This window comes from Bactrocera latifrons, unplaced genomic scaffold, assembly GCF_001853355.1.
Source record: "Bactrocera latifrons isolate USDA-ARS-PBARC rearing strain unplaced genomic scaffold, ASM185335v1 scaffold_14, whole genome shotgun sequence".
NCBI classification, from domain to species: Eukaryota; Metazoa; Arthropoda; class Insecta; order Diptera; family Tephritidae; genus Bactrocera; species Bactrocera latifrons.
The window spans coordinates 1,592,007-1,604,152 of NW_017534852.1; the positions used below are offsets into that span (position 1 = coordinate 1,592,007).

General features: G+C 34.4%; 1 protein-coding gene across 3 annotated transcripts in view; it reads right to left on the reverse strand.

The window, feature by feature from the left end:
* Positions 1 to 5,212, reverse strand: part of LOC108965464 (mucin-5AC) — a 24,246-nt gene extending 19,034 nt beyond the window's left edge. For 2 of the 3 annotated variants that reach the window (XM_018927906.1, XM_018927904.1), the window contains exon 1: positions 1,882 to 2,292. The gene's annotated coding sequence lies outside the window, so the exon portion shown is untranslated. Of the gene's footprint in view, positions 1 to 1,881; positions 2,293 to 5,122 lie in introns of those variants that run through there. The other variant, XM_018927905.1, reaches the window with a different exon arrangement.
* Between the last annotated feature and the right edge of the window lie 6,934 nt (positions 5,213 to 12,146).

A 12,146-nucleotide genomic window follows, 5' to 3' on the forward strand; every position in this document is an offset into this window, starting at 1 on the left:
ATATCTGACTCTTTTAGTTTTAGGACTTACAAACAACCGTTATGTGAACAAAACTATAATACTCTCCTTAGCAACTTTGTTGCGAGAGTATAAAAATATATTATTCGAAAAACCAAAGTTAATTTTATTTTTAGATTTAAATCCAAAAACTGGATTGAGAAATAAATGATCCAAAACTTATAATTAAAAATTAAAAAAAGAAGTAATTATTTTAGAGTTAAAATATACCCGCGTTTTCGAGCTTTGTGTTCTACTGTTTTTAGTTAGAAATAAGGAAACTTTTCCTTTTTTTTAAATATTTTTTCAAATTTTTTTTTTTTGCATTTTCTGTTCCCTTAAACCCTTAGAAACAATGTAGAAATCCACTTTACCATTGGAAGGTTTCGAAAAAGACCTAAAAATAATAATACCGCTCGACGTTCGGAGCGCTCGGAGTGCACACCACAAACTTTCAACGCGTTTTTCTCAAAACACACTATTTTAAACTGGCGGTTTATACACTCCACGATATACCTCATGATATGTGAAAAAAGTTCTGGTGTAAAATAAAAATTTCTCCGAAAAAAAAGGCCAGATTACCCTACTGACCCCTTTAGAGTAAATCCAGTATATTTATAAATATTGCAGATTTGTTTAGTAAATTTAGATGAGAATATGATTCTTTTGCGTATATAATCCACTTAAAATCTTGATGTAGTTTATAAATCTGCTAATTAATCAGTTGTGATGAGCAAAAAATAATTGCGAAACATTTTACTCTTCTTTTATATATATTTTTTTAATTTTCTTAATGATTTTTTCACTGTATTTTCGGTCAATTTCTGCATATATTTTTCGCGCTGGTAAAATGACTTGTCATCGTTTATTTCCTTAATTTTTTTTAACTTTAATTATTGTTTATATATGTATGCATATATTTTCGCATATAGTTATACATATAAATGCATAAGTACATATGATATATGTACATACATACATACATATGTTGTTATGTTTTTATTACTTTTGCTGCAACACTTAAGCACTTTTCTAGTTGAAGTTTTCTTGCTATTACGACACCAAGATCATCGTTCATAATCACTTTTGTTATTATTGCTCAGCAGCGTTACCGTCATAATTATTGTCTCACCACCGTTAACACTATCAACACTGCGGCTGAGCAACAAAGTTCACTTGTGAATGTACTATATAGAGTGTATGTATTTGCGCATTAACACACATTATATATTTACTTATGAATATTTATGCATATGTTTGTGTGTATATACGATAGAGCATATAGTAGATATCCAGCTACTTGACATTTCTACAGGCCATATTTCATAGTTTATATTCGTACCACTTAATATTGTCATATTTTGCGAATTATTGTTATACCTACGTACATACATATGTATGTATGTTGGTAGCTACAAAGCCACACATGCAGGCAGATATGAAATTATATTATATAGGCAAGTGTATTTGTATCTATGTATGCAGATATGTACACAGGTCTAGCAGCTACTTTAGGTCTGAGATATGAGATATGGCGACTGGTGATTACAGCAAACCCTCACGTGAAGAATATACGAAAATTATATGCGAACAATTCGTACGGCTCGTTTACATTAAATTTTGCACAAATGCTAGTCGATTTTCGAACAATACATTTTCTTCTTCTATTTCTTTTACAAGACGTCAACCAACTCGATATCACAACAACACTCATTGAAAATGACAAATAATTAGTTTTTTTTTGCCAATCAACACCTCACATTATTCATATAAATATAATATTTGATATCATCACACTTTAATTGCTTATACCCATAACTCTATACTTGTACACAGCCACTTAAGCAGATACGTACATATGCATGTATGTATGTATGTTTTTACCTCAGTGAAAATTTTTGCAATATCTTTGGGTCGACCGGTGCGGTTTCAGCGAAATCTAGCTTTTCTCCGTCGCTGTTTCCGAATTTGCAGATTGGAATTTAATAAATACCGTAAAAATGTAAAGCCCCCAGAGCAGTTCGAAAGCACGTTGGATTCTCACAACCGTTTAAAATTTTAAAGCAAACTACGAACCGTCGTTCGCCGTCATCGACGTTAACTTCTACGAGTACTAAATATAATATTATAAAAGGTAGATACGGTGCGATGGCTGTTTACTTGAAAAAGCTGTGGAATAAAGCGGTTGCGGTTGTCGTCGCGCGGCGCGAATACATGCGGTACGTGTACCGGGTATGAGTTCGTATAGTCTTCTGAGTAGCTTTTGTGCTCTTTAACGATTCGTATGTGCGCACCTACAATACAATTCGCATTAATTGAAAGTAGCAAAGTTGTAGCTATAGCTGGCGAGCTGCTCAATAACACAATACATTATTTCGCTCTCCTTGTGGTTGACATCAGCAAGTTAGCCAACCAGCCAGACCGCCAGCTAAGTAGCAGCCGAAGTCAGCTGTAGCGCTAGCGAGGAGCTACACAGTCAACAACGTCAAGATTGCGATCAAACGAAGAAGCGGCCGAGATAGCAAACACTACTTGTGTCTGTGGGTAATGACGTGAAAGCAAGCACAGTGGTTTCGTGTCGATGAAAGTTGGCGCAAAAAATAAGTTGTCTGAGCGAAACACTATTTTCTTCCATATTCCACATATTTTAAGTTCAAATCTCATTTCATAATTATCTTATCAATCATCTGAAGTTTTTCACTCCCTGCTATTTTATTGAGTTTTATCAAATTTATATATCATTTGATTGTTTTTCATACAATGAACTTTTCAACAGTAAGTATCAAACGGTTATGACAAGAAGAAGTAATTGAGAGAAGAAATTGTTAGAAACTGGAAGCAACTATAGTAGAGATCGTCAAAAGAGTACATGTTAAAATAAGAAAATCTCTCTACAGAAGCAACAACCCTAACTCATGAGTTTTCTCCATTTTTGGAGTGTTTTAAAAGTAAGTAAACTTCTAATTCAAATGTGTGAAATTCTGTGGAATATTCAATCCTCTCAAAACATCAAAATTCCTTAAACAAGCTGGAAACTGAGCTCTTATCAATGTTGTTATTGAAATATAATATATTTAGCTAGATCCAATAATTTGAACCAATTTTTAGGGAAAATATACTGGACTATTTTTATGATTCAATATACCTTCTTCTTAGTAATTCTGAACCTTGTTAAAAGACGACTAGCATACGTACTTAGAAGTAAACGAAATATCAGTTGATCAAATTTAACATTAAATGTTGTACTATATTCTGTTTTCGGCTCATTTTGAAGCGACATTCGCTAGATTGATCGACGTTTCGAAATCATATTCAGAAATTATTACCTCACCAGTAATAATGCGTTTGACAAATTTAAGATCTTTAACTACGTCGCCAAGTCGTTTGGAACGATTACAGCTTATGTAATATTTTCTACGATTTTGTAGCAGTCATTCCATTGGAAAGTTTGTAGTTAAATTCCTTTCAAAGATTGTCAGAAAAACATTTCGCCTACTAATTGACATATTGAGATCAAACTTGTCACGACCATAAAGAAAAACTTCTTTCCAGTCTACGAAAACATTTTGTATACATTCGGTTTGTGCGCACAATTTCGAAGTTAACATAAAGAGGTACAGGGATTGTCCGGAAAGTAATATGACTGAGTCGATTTAAAATAAATTAGAAAACCCATCGTTACAATGCTTTAAAAACTTTCAAAATAGGCTCCTTCTGCGTAGATGCAACGCCGCCAGCGCGATTTCCAAGCATTGAAGGCGTCACGGAAGGCATTCTCTGGAATAGCCTTAAGAGCCGTGGTGCATGCCGCTTGGATCCCTTCTGTCGTCTCAAAATTCTTGTCTTTCATCGGCCTTTTCAGGCAAGGAAACGGGGTGGCTGAGGGTCACTTTCACACTTGTTCAAATTTTCTTGGCACCTTGAACTCGCCGAAATTTCTGGTCGTCAGTGATTGTGCATGTTCAAGTGTTCCGTTACAATTTCATGAAGCACAGATTTTGAGAAATTTTACATCTGGACAATTAAACGAATACTTAGTCGACGATTTGTGTGCAAAACTTTGCGCATTCGAGTCATATTGTCGGTTTTTGTCGAAGTCGCAGGTCTCCCAGTACGTTGTTCGTCAGCGATTTTTTCCCAGCCCTTCCAAAACGACTGGTGCCACCGAAACACACCACTTCTTACTAAAGAAACATCTAGGTAAGCCTGCTTGATAATATCTAAAGTCTCTGTCGCAGATTTCCCTAGTTTCACACAAAATTTCATTGCGTACCTCTGCTGCATTTTCGGCTTGCATCGCTCACAGAAATATGTCCCTTTTATGACTCTTCAGGTGCTGGGAGACAATTGGCCAGTCGCTCGTTCGTTAACTGGGAACGCTCTCTACCGAATCCAGTCTGTGCTCGCACGCTCCGAAGTAATGTCGCGGCGGAAGAAAATAATTTCTATTACTTTCCGGACAAACCCTGTATTCTAGTCTCGAAATTTGAAAAAAATTTAAATTTTTTTTGCATATTTCGATAGTTTTGATATTCAAAAATACAAAAAAGATTTTTCCAAAACTAAAATCATTTCAGAAGTTATAGCCGTTTTTGTGTCGTGACCCGGTAAACGTTAACGTGAAACTACTTTTTTTTTGGGGTAGTTGACAAGATAGAGATATCTTAATACATTCCTTTAAAAATTTATTTAAACAAATCTTTCTGAGAACTATGAGTAATCGTTAGAATACCTTGAAACCTTGTACTATTAGTTACAAAAAAACACAATTTTGTAAATCGAAAGAGCCCTACATTATCGGCGGTACCACAACATCAAACTGTTATCCATTTCCAACCTCTCACTTTTTCCCGTTACTTGCACCTTTCGGTCCTATTACATACCAAATTTTATAAAAGGAAGTGCAATTTCCACACACTGTGTACTCTCGGCAATGAGCCATATAGCAATGATCACAATTTGTTTGCAGCGCAGCCACTACAGTCGTCAGCAGAAAAAAGAACATATACAAACAAAATAAATTTTCCTGCGCGATATTGTGCTTTCTTGTGCCTCGTATTATTGTAATAATATTTTCCTTATATTTGTTCATTTAGCGGGTGAGAAAATATACACACGTACTTACACACAATCGAACCAATGAAGAATTATAAAATGCTCTACCTTAAATTGAGCACTAAATTGGGAGCTTGCGGCGCAGCACCGTCTCTATCGCTTATATATTCCGGTTGTGTAAGTTGTCTACTGAGTTGTCGTAGTTGGATTTGTAGCTAGAGCCAGCGGGCGGCAACAGTGGGCAGCTTTTTGATTAACTCTTTTGATACCTGTGAGCAAGTGAGAGTAAGTTTGAGTTGTTGAGCACGAGCGATGACATGGAAAAAATATAAGTAATAACAATAATTTTCCTGATCTCAGAGGAAGGTATGCGCACACTTGTTAGCAATTTGTGGTCGGCGTTAAGTTGGCCACCTAACATATCTCTTATGTCTCTTAAATTCACAGCGGTCTCTAATTGTGCTCGGAGATTCACTTATAAGTACGCAATTCATTTGGGGTGTGTATAAGTGCCGTGTAAGAAATGCCACCAGTACCAAAGTGGAGTTATTCGTTGAAGTCTCAAATGCTAAGTGAGGTCTTCAACTCTGCGAGCTCTAAGCAAGTAATATGTTTTTTTCGATAAACACAATTGAAAATCTGTTGGATATAGATTAGATCCCGAATAAATTCCATCCGACAATAACAATTTTCGACCATTCTCTTTCGAGGCGTCAATTGTTTCGAGTGTATCTACATAGACAAACGAACTCACACAATCGGTGTTAAATCGAACGATCTTAGTGGCTACACCACAGGAGTCTTCGTCAATAAATTGATTGTGTCGCTGGCTCTAAGGCATATAGCGCCGTCTTGTTGGAACAAAAAGTCGATCCACAGCAATATTCTCATTTTCAGGCCCGAAAAAGTCATTAATCATGGCGATCCCCATTGACTGTAAAATTATGGCTTCATTTTTGAAGAAATATGGAACAATGGGAATCATTTGCCTTCAGAGTACACCAAACAGTGACATTTTGAATATGTAACGGCGTCTCAACAATGGTTTGTGGATTATCATGACTCCAAATCGGGTAGTTTTATTGATATTGATATGATTGGCCTCAACAACCGCACCGTTAGTTTTGCTTTCTCCGAACTGGATAAGGAAGCAAACGGATCTGGTAGTGAACGAGGGGAGACGAAATATCTCCCGTCATCAAACATTCAGTCGTCGCACTCGACACTTGGCTCCAACGTTACTGTTGACAGTCATAACTTCAAAATCGTAGATAATTTCGTCTATCTTGGAACCAGTATTAACTTCGGACTGAGTAGGCAATTGATAACTCGTCTTGTCTCGACGAACAAAGACCAAACTCTATAAGTCACTCATCATCACCTGTTATATGGTGCAGAGGCATGGGCGATGACAAAACCTGATGAATCAACGTTACGAGTTTTCGAGAGAAAGGTTCTGCGGAAGATTTATGGTCCTTTGCGCTTTGGCAACGTATTCGATAGAACGATAAGCTGTAAGAGTTATACGACGACATTGATTTAGTTCAGTACATTAAGTGATGGTGGTAAGGACGGCTGGCTAGGTGATGTCGTCCGTATGGATGGAGACAATCCAGTTCTGAATGTATTCAACTCTGTACCCGCCGGGGGAAGCAGAGGAACAGGAATGCCTTAACTCCGTTGGAGAGATCAGGTGGAGAGGAACAACCAAACAACAACAAATTGCCAAAAGAAGAAACGATTGACGCGCTGTTGGAAGCCGAATAAGAGGAATACCTTCACTCCTTTGGAGATATCGGGTGGAGAAGGATCTAGCCGCGCTTGGTGTTTTGAAATGGCGCCAAATTGCCAAAAGAAGAAACAATTGACGCGCTGTTGTTAACTCGGCGATAAAGAAGAAGAAGAAACGTGGTGTGAAAACGATCCATGATTGCTCGAATTACCAACTCTACTGATCTCTAATGTCGACCGAATATTGAACGCAGCGCGCAATGCGTCGCGCGTACCGAATTTCGGTAATTAATTTGTACAATTTTCAAACGTTGTTCCGAAGTAAGTCTCTTCCCTTTGAAATTGTAAACTAAACATATAGTATAATAATTGAATTATTCTTGGTTGGCGTAGGCAGCACTTACGCGGTTAATAATTCAAGTACCTTTTCTAACAAAGTATTGCTTCATTGAGAACCACTTGTCTAAAAAAATATCCTCTGGTAGTCGACATTCAGCTTATTCAATAAATATTCGCATGGTAATAATTTAAAGTTTTTATTGATATTCTTATTTAAAAGACTTAGTCTCTGTTGAATGATGATTTTACTGCCAAAGGGCGACTCCTTTTCAAACTACATCTTGATGAATAATTGTCACTACCGGGATCCACCCTGCACAATTCTTTTTTTTTAACTCAAAGGGACGAAGAGAAACTCTTGAATTCCTCTCGTTTAATGCCGCTACAGTTATATTACATATAACAGTAAAATTAGTAAGAAAAGAAAGCGAAATTTTTTTTGAAAGGTTTACCGATTGTCAGAGGCAGGATGTTGATTTTAAAGGATAGTTCACAGATATTATATATAATTTATTTTAGAAATTTTGCTAAGTGTGGTATTAATTGTTAATTATTATGTACTGAAAAGTATTATTGTAATCTCTTGAAAACTCAAATTGAACTTTGTAATTGAGTAACATAAATTGGTGTTCAAATAAATAAATGTCTACATATGTATGGTATGTAATGTATTTGTTATTCAAACACGATCACGAAGTCTTAATCTACTGATAGCAATTAATTATACTTTAGCAAAATATTATATTTGCGTTTAACTAATATTAAGAAAAGTAAAGCTGCACCATAAAGCCGCATCTCTACACCCTCATTACATAGACAATAGTACACACAGGACGGTGGAGATAAAATTGGAGCTCCGTTTACAACAACTTATTTTTATTACATTTTTATACCCTCAACAGAGTAAATTAAGTTTACCACGAAGTGTGTAACACCTTAAGGGTTAAATATATTTATATACGATTTAGCCATCACCGACTGTCTGTCTATCTATCCGTTCGTCTGTCTGTATATACGGGAACTAGTCCCTCAATTGTCTGAAATTTTGCTCACATCTATTCTTCCAAAGCAGCTGCTCATTTGTCGACAATTCGGATCACTCTTACTTATAACTATTATACAAACTTAATATACTTATCCTTGCATGGAAAAGTACTTTTATCGAGGACAAAACGGCGCTACATGTGGCCTCCAAAATGGAGCGATTTAACTACGCTCGATTAATTTTTATGAGGTTATGTGAAGTCCCTTTCCTACGCAAATAAACCCAAGACTATTGACGTCCTGGAATGAAAATGATTCGGCCAATTCTTGTTGACTTACGGTCACAATTGCTGCAAAGTATGTGCGACTTTGAATTTATTCCAACCAGCCTCTGACAAAACATTAACTTTGCAGTAAAGATATATTCTTGACCACACATGAAAATAACATGTTTAAAAAATATAAAGCCGCATATACATATGTATTTTCAAGGGTTTTTGAAAAGATACATGTATATGAATAGAACAATTTTAGTCTAACAATGAAGTAATATTTTTGAAAGAAAAATTCTTCGACATATTCTGTACTCTTCAACGCTTCGATACCGGTTTGTGAGTGTGAAGCTTTGAAATCTTCAAAATGCGCGTTTGTTTCTATTTCAAGGGGGAATTCCAGTCTAGAAATGCTATTTAACGGCATTTTTTAAATTCCAATAAAAAAAAAAACTAAGAACATTTTTACTATCAAATTTTTTATCAGATATTTTAAGAATACAAAAAAAAAAATATAAAAAAATTGTGATATTTTGATTAACTGCGTGGAGGCGTGGCGGGGGTTGAAAATAACGGCGCGCCCTTCCTGACACGATTCCAAAAGTTGAATCTGAAAAAAAAAAAACAATTTTTAATCAGTACAATGCCGTTATGGTCTGAACTAGGATAAATAAAAATAAAAATTTTCAGTAAATGGCGACTATTTGAATTTTTTGACGATTTTTTGGCAAAGATAAAAATTTTTAAAAATACTAAAAACCAAAATTTATTAATAATCCTAGTTCCAACCATAGAGAGATATATAAAGAAGGTCCACACCAAATTTCAAGTTAATCGGTTCATTAGAACTTGAGAAATCATGTCAGAAGTGTAGAAAATAGTAGTTTCGAGAAAAACGCGATTAAAGATTTGAGTCTAACTGCAGGCAGTCTATACTTACATTTCGTTAATCGGCCATTCCTGCAGAGCCGGTTTGCACGCTGCGTCACTAAAATAGCTATAAGTCGGTATATAATAGCAATTTTAAAAATTCCTTTGGGGAATATATTCTTAAAGGTCCAGTCTTTAAGAATATGCAAAAAAAATCAATTTTAGAATACCCCCAGTGTTTAAATCTGATGAATTTGGTGATTGGGGGAATAGTGTATGATGCCCTCAATCACTTTGGTGATGCAGACAGAATGGTCTGAAAGCATATCATCAGACCCAAATTATTTGTATTTATATATTTGATAAATGATGTAATTAACTTCTTCTGCGGTTATCCAACTAAATTTCAAGAAAGTTTGTGATGTTTTCTGACGTAATTGGCTCTTACGGCTTTCCTGAACCGGATACATAATTTGGGTTGTTATGGAAAGTCAGCCAACCTATACTTTTTAGTTGAATATGGTGGGTCATATAGGCCGTTACACTATGAAAGCCATTGCTTTCCACCGACGAGGTTTTTACCATCTCGAAGGTTTATCAAAATACGAAATTCTTTTATTTCCTGTCTAACATAAATAACCAAAGAATGTCACTTTGAGGCCTTGAAGACGATTGTTTGAAATGTCATGAAACTTTGACAGTATTTTATTAGAACAATGAGAAGAAAAATTGTTATTTGTGAGACAATCTTTCGCATAAAATTCGCTGGCTCAGAACCCGGTTTTATACCCATATTTTCTAGAGCAAAGTTGTTCAGGATGATCCATTTCCCGCATTAGCGTATTTCCGCTTTTTTGGCTCCCTTTAAATCAACCTGTTCCAACATACATACTTTAATGGATTAGATGGGTTTGATAATTTCTAAAAATCGATTTTAATATATTTACGTGTTTGTCTTTTTTTTACGACACCTCTAGAATATTGTCCTAAATTTTCAAGTTGATCTGAGTAATAGTTTCGTAGATACAGCCTTGAGAACTTGTGCCCCGTCTTTAAGCGCGTTTATCTCGAAACTGTGTTTTTGATGTTGGTGGACACGATTTCAAGAAAGTAACAAAAGATTTTTCATTACAACTTATTTTTTTACCAATAAATGGCAAAATTTTMCCAAAACATTTATTCTGTTCAAAGTCTGAAAAAAAAGGAAAATTTAAAAAAATTTTTATTTCCTTCTTTCAAAACCGATTTACTTATGTATTAACGGAATATGTTTAGTTTTTTTAATTTTTGATGAACCAATAATAAGTTATGCTATCAACGGCGAAAGCACTTTTTTTGTGAGACACTCAGGGAGTTGAGGTCTCAACGGCTTAATTTTCAACATTTTTATATTAAAATTTCAGGAGACTTTGTTCAAATGTGTGCCTCTGATATGCCGTATTATATTTTTCAAATATATGATTGCTTATATAAGAAAAAAATCGTAAAAGTACATTTTTTTGTACCACCGAAATCCACCTAACCATTTAACCGAACCGAATGGACCAAGATTTTATATCCAAGGCTTATTACTAGCGGCTAACATTAAAGCAAATGTTTAAAAAATATGCAGTGGAGAGAAGCAAACTAAGTATGAGAGAAGTTTGGAAAAACTACAATATCATGAATGCATAAACCTTTCTTGAAATGAGATAACAGAAAGATCTTTGAAAGAAATATGGAAGAATATTTCGTCAGATTTAAATAATACGAGTGCAAAGACATTGCACATTCAGTCGATAATGTGCAAGATGTCAAAGGAATAGTTCAAGAAACAACAGATAGTATTTTTAAAGATGAAATCAAGGAATTCATTACTTTGATAGGAGTGATTTGGTAGAACAGCAAATAGACCATTATAATTAAAATGATGGACCAATTTATTGAAAATTAAGTGTAAGATGCTTTATCCATTTATCAATGACTTTTAACAGAACGCATAGGATAAGGACGTTAATAATGCCTACTTGACAAAAACGCAGAAAATTGAAAACAAAAAATAAACCGAAGGATCTGACTCACTTAGAATTGTTTATTTGTTTTTATAAGTATATTATTTTTTATTGTTTATATTTTTGTGTGTTGTTTAGTTTTATTTACATATTAAACGTATCCTAAGCATTAAGCGAGGTCTTACTGTACTTAAAGCACGAAGGTTAAAATATTCGTGTTTATTTTAATATGTTCCATAGGATCCATATTTTAGCGGAAAGTGGTGTCCAGGTGTAAACTTCGATGGATTAGGTTTGCAAATAATGCATTGAATATACAATTGAATCAACATTTAAATTTTGTTTCAAATTTCTATTTCCAAATACTGTACTGAAAGATTAAAAATGAATTCTGCCGTTACAACAAAAACATTAAAAATGCGAATTTTAATTTCAAGAAACTATAAATGAGCTGATACAAAAAGAGCAAGCAACATTAATATTTGTTAAAAATATAATAATTTTTCTTCTATCAGAGATATAGTAGACATAGGTATAGAGTTAAAATAATAGTCACATACATATATAATATTATAGCTATGGTCGTTAAGGGGTTGTATACAGATGGAACTTCCAAAAAATCGATTTTTTTTTCTTAATTTACATATATTTAGGACTACCCGTTTTTCCCGAGTTTTTTTCAAAATGATGTTTTTAAAGTCGGTGACCCACGTTACTCGAAAAAGACTAAACCGAGCTTCTTAAATATATTTTTTAGTAATTAAACGAAAACCTTTTCCCGGCAATAAATATATTTTTTTAAATTTAATTTTGTTCAAAAACTTATTTTTTGCGAAACCGCCATTTTGTCAAAAAAGTTTATTTTGATTATTCTATTTGCTTTACTAGATTTAACATTATATATATA